Raw genomic sequence first — 5625 nt, 5'->3', positions numbered from 1 at the left:
TTATGTAGATGCTTGTCTACAGCAATATTGAAAATACATACATTTTTCTCAATATAAATTTTAAATAATTCTAAACATATTAACTGTATATTTCAAAATAATACATCACCACTAGTATTTCCTTAAATGAACATAAATATATAAAGTCTTTTTGTTTGTTTGTTTTTTATTTAGTAGAGCTTAAAATCTTGGCTCTTACTGTGGTACAAGCCCAAAATAAGAACAAACTTTAGATATTGGATTTCATTGTATTAAGGCTGTACTTCAATGACCCTCACGTCACCAAAGAATTTTACCTCCATAGTAGCTAAGCTGAGAGTTGACAGTTCTGCTGCACGAAAGAATGAATTGTAGGCACAATTTTTAGATAAATATTTCCTGCTATGGTCAAAGCTATTTGACTTGAGTGAGTGACGTTATTCTCAGGCCACAGATAACAAGTTACATTCATTTAAGAAATGGTGTGTGTATTAAGGTGGTCTATCTATAAAGTCATTCACCAACTGTTCCAATGAACAATGGTTCTGCTTGGAGGGTGGCACAGTCAGTCTGCTTTCATATAGAATGTAGAACCATTGGCCCAGGGATGGCCTCCACCTACAATGGGCTGGGCCCTACCCCACCAATCACTTATTAATCACTCATATGATTTTAAATAATTGCATATAGGCCTGCATAAAACCTGGTCTTGGGAAGGCATTTTCTTAATTAGGGTTCCCTCCTCTCACATGACTATAGCTTATGTAAAGTTGACATAAAACTATCCAGCATAATTTACTACTTAAGAGTTAATGTCTGGCTCATGGGTAGGATACAAGTCTGGGCAGCAAATACATTTGTGTATTACATATATCTCATATGTACCTTGTATATACGGCCTGAAGTTGAGCTCATAAGACATCTTAATATTCAGAGTTTCATGGCTTGGAATCTTCCACTCATTGGATTATGTCAGAATTCAAAAGGCACTTTGAATTTCACATTTCAGATTATGGGTACCTAGCCTATAATATTGGTGGTGACAACTCTCTTTCTCTTTCTCTGTCTCTCTGTCTCTCTGTCTCTCTGTCTCTGTCTGTCTCTGTCTCTCTGTCTCTCTGCCTCTCTCTCTCTCTCTCTCTCTTTCTCTCTCTCTCTCTCTCTCTCTCTCACACACACACACACACACACACACCCCTTAACACCTTACCCTTCTACTACTAAGTCATGACCACAAAAAAAAAAAAAAAAAAAAAAAAAAAAAAAAAAAAGAAAGAAAGAAAGAAAGAAAAAGAAAAAAAAAGACTAGAGGCAAGTCTTTTTAAAAACAAAATTTCCCTTGAGAACCACTCCAAAACTACACACCAAGGAAAGGAAGGAGGGATTCCCAGAGGCAGCTTGGCCTCCACATTGAGGTGAAACCCAACCCCAGTGTGTTCCATATTTGCTCCCTGTATGATATGAGCTGCCTGAACCCAGGATTTGGAAGAACTTTGGGACTTTGAGCAAGTTCTGTTTTCTACCCAGCCCTAAGCCTTCCACCCGGAGCAACACCTGACATATAGAACTTATGGGGTTCATAAATCACTGCTGGCTGGCTGAATGTACTCTATAGACAAGGCTAGCATGATTCAGACACCCGGCCATGGCTTTCCGAGCACCAGGCCTTCGTCTTAGAAATGATGCCTTCTCTCCTTGTGGCAGGATACAATCAACAACAGCAATAATAGTAATAGCCACAGCACCAAAAGCCCAGATGGACTAAAGGCAGGGAGATTCGTGGTCTGTCCAATCCTGCTCCACCCCTGGAGCAGCTGAGCCTCTGGTATTTAAAATGAAAGGTAAGATTGTGGGGAAGCCTGCTGACCCTGCAGGTGCCAATTTAATCTTCGAGAAGGGCCTCATGATACCCACATGTTGAGATCCCCCTGCCATGCCAAGCCATTACAGTCTCTGTAAGAAGACCTGATTATGCATAGCTGACAGTTTTTCACTTTCTGAGTGAAGCTCCGTGGGGTTCTAATTCCCCCTCCCTCCTGAGGTGTCCATCCCCTTGTCTGAGTATTGCACCCACTCCTGGCTCTGCCATCCCTGTCAACATTACAGAGCAGGAGATCCAGTGGCATTGTGGTTGCCATGGATGACTCTAACAACTATATTGATTTCTTGGTTACATCTGCTCCAAAAGTACCATCGAGAATGGGCCCCTAAGGGTCTAGAAAGATAAAAGAAGAAAAAACGTAAATGGATTTATTTTTTCCCCTTCAGGAAATAACTACACACAAATTAGCACTTGTCCAGATTCTGAAGCACTTACTACAAGAGCTCATGAGCTGCAAGCAGAGCCACACAGGACACATGATGCACAATGCAGATAAAAATCTCAAGCCAAAATCCCGGAGAAAAAGTGGTGAGTGCACATACAAGAGCAAGAAAGTAGCAGATAGACTCTATAACAGGAAGATACTTACGAGCTTGGTAAAATTGAAATATTTACACTACAAATTCCCCACCAGCAGCAGGGAGCTAATAACATCTTTCCTGTAAGATGGTTGTGAGAATGAATAGCACAGCAGATGTGTAAAGGCCCGGAAGAACCTCTGCCACATACTAACACTTCCCTTGAATATCCTTTTACAATGAAAGGAAGAAGGACCTGCTCAGAAAACAGCATGGGCTTAGCATGACAACTGCAAGGAAAGAGTGAAAAGTGGGGAATTATCACAACAATCTTCTATATTGCCAGGAACAGGAGCAAACTGTCAACCATATGCAGATCCTCTAAGACACAAAGCAAAATAGCATAAGGAGTCCATGTGAGACACTTGGTGGTTGTGTATGTTCCCTTCTGCATAAGTCCAGAGTTAACTCCAATGGTTCTTCCTTCATGGCTAATGCCATGGAGATCAAAATGCCCATTTCTACCAAGAGACAAGCCAAGAGAATAAAGAAGAAGAAATAGAAAGATGTGATAGCTTGTAAATGCACAGCCCAGAGAATAGCACTATTAGAAGGTGTGGCCCTGTTGAAGTAGTGGTCTTGTTGGAGTAGGTATGTCCCTATAGATGAGGGGTCTAAGACCCTCATCCTAGCTTCCTAGAAGTCAGTATTTGGCTAGAAGCCTTCAGATGAAGATGTAGAACTCTCAGCTCCTCCTGACCCATGCATTCCTGGATGCTGCTCTATTTCTTTCTTGATAATGGACTGAATCTCTGAATGCATAAACCAGCCCCAATTAAATGTTGTCCTTTTTAAGACTTGCCTTGGTCATGGTGTTTTCTCATAGTAGTAAAACCCTAACTATGACAAAAGGATAGGATAATTGATCTAGGGCACTTACAAATCACAGGTAGACTTCAGTTGGCAGAGCAATCAGAAAATTGGTGAAAGGAGTGCTGTTTGACCAAATTTTAGCATCCACATGCTTACACCAGTGGAACAAGCACTTTCACTCCATGGCTTCATCCCTGAGATCAATATCTCAGGTAGATGTCAGAAATGTCCCTGCCTCCTTGCATCTCCTGCTATCAGACACATAATTCTCAACCTTCCTAATGCTGAGACCCTTTAATATAGTTCATGTTGTGGTGACCCCCCAGCCATAAAATTGTTTTCTTTGCTATTTTATAACTATAATTTTGCTACCATTGTGAATTGTAGTGTAAATATCTATGGGGTCTCAGGTGATCCCTATGAAAGCCACAAGTTGAGAACTATGATACTATGCACTGATATGAGCACATCCAGGAAATGGTGGGACAAATACAGTTCCATGGGTCAGCAACTTTAGCAGTTGTTGAGGAGTCTTTGATGAACCTATGGATGTTTTAAGAAACACAAATGAGCATGGTATCCTTTCTGACTGGTCAAGGGACACCTCCATGGGTCATCTTGGACCTGTTCAGCTGGACTGGAGGGAAATGAACCAGGAACAGTCCAGGCCCAGCAACTAGTAACATCCCTGTATAGTTGGGACTTTCGGTAATATCAACTCACATTGATTTAGTTGCCACCAAAACAAACTAACAACATCACAACAACAACAGATTCCTAGTGTGAGCAACTAAGGATAGAATCAGAGTGAGAAATGAGCATCATTCATTCAATACTTATTTATACTTACTTTTATGGGACATCTCTTATCTTGGGAACTGGGCTTATGGCTGAAAACTCCATGGAGAAAAGGTGACATTATTATTTTCTTTCAAATTAGTCACAGAGTTACAGAAATGTAAATAGACTTTCTACATAGGAGAGGTAAGCCCGATGAAGATAGACTAGAAGGACTACAATGGATTTACAGAATGAATAGGCATGAGTGGCCAAGGCTACTAAATGGTTAAATCAGCGGGTGCAAAACAGGGGCCTTGGAGCCAGAAGGGGTACCAAGTGAAGGAATAAAGAGGTATGTAAGACCAACAGTCACCAGCAGATAAGCAGCATGCTCTGGATTGCTTGTGCCAAAGCATCTGGGTAGTAGCAAGAACAGTGGTCATAGCAGCGCAATGATTGGCAGTTCTCAGATGTTTCCTATGCACTTGACACAGTTCAAAGGGCTGTCGGTGCATGTAGTCTTTCAATGAATATGCACAGCATTAGTACCTCAATTTTATAACTAAGAAAACTGAGGCACAATAAAAATAGGAATCATCCCAAAGTCACCCAGTCTACAAATGACTGTCAGACCCTGTCCCCCGCAGCCTTAGCTTGCTTTGGGGATGAACGAAAAGCCTGAGATTCAATCTTGCAGGCAAGGAAGAAGTTGATAGGAGCGGCCATAAAGCTGAGGCTTTGGAATATGACACAGTTGATAAAGAAAGACAAGACTCAGTATCTGCACTGACTGCGGCACAGTCTGGATCCCAGGCAGATAGACCGTAACAGGCCTCTAGTCCTTAGTGATGTTGAGGTAAAGGTAGGCTACCGTTTCGAAGGTCATCAAGGAGCAGGTGAACAACGTCATCTTATATATAAAAACATAACAGCTAGAAGGTACGGACTCTTAAGGCAGCTTCTCTGGAATATCTAGAGCAGCAACAGAAAGTCGTTCTTGTTTTTGTTTGTTTGTTTGTGTTTGTTTGTTTTCTTTTAATTATTTTCTCACATATTGCATCCTGACTTCAGTTTCCCCTTCATCCCCTCTACCTAGTTGCTTTCCCACATCCCCTCTCACACAAATCTACCTCCATCAAGCATCTTCCTTCAGAAAAGGAGGCCACCCAGGGAAATTAACCAAAAAAGACAACATCATAACAAGCTACAATAAGACCAGCCACATACCATCACATCATGGCTGGTCAAGGCAATCCAGTAGGAGGGAAAGGATCAATGGGTGGTTTTCTTTTTCTTAAAAAAAAAACTTTTATTGCATTATGATGAGAAAAGTTACATGATTTCAATTTATCTGAATTTGTTAACATTTAAAAACATGTTTCAATTAAATAGAATTGAATCACATTCTTGTTTCCCTTTTGTACCATTGCTCCTCCCAGAGACCCCCCTTCAATACTTACAATATATTTTTGTCATATTCCTTAAAATTTATAAAATATTATAACAATAAAATAAGTATTATAAGAGTTGTTTGATATAAAACAACAATCAATTTAACAGTCTTATGTAGGTGCTCATCTACAGCAATAGTGA

Source organism: Mastomys coucha, unplaced genomic scaffold, assembly GCF_008632895.1.
Source record: "Mastomys coucha isolate ucsf_1 unplaced genomic scaffold, UCSF_Mcou_1 pScaffold7, whole genome shotgun sequence".
In the NCBI taxonomy this organism is placed as follows: domain Eukaryota; kingdom Metazoa; phylum Chordata; class Mammalia; order Rodentia; family Muridae; genus Mastomys; species Mastomys coucha.
This window is presented reverse-complemented; position numbering follows the sequence as displayed.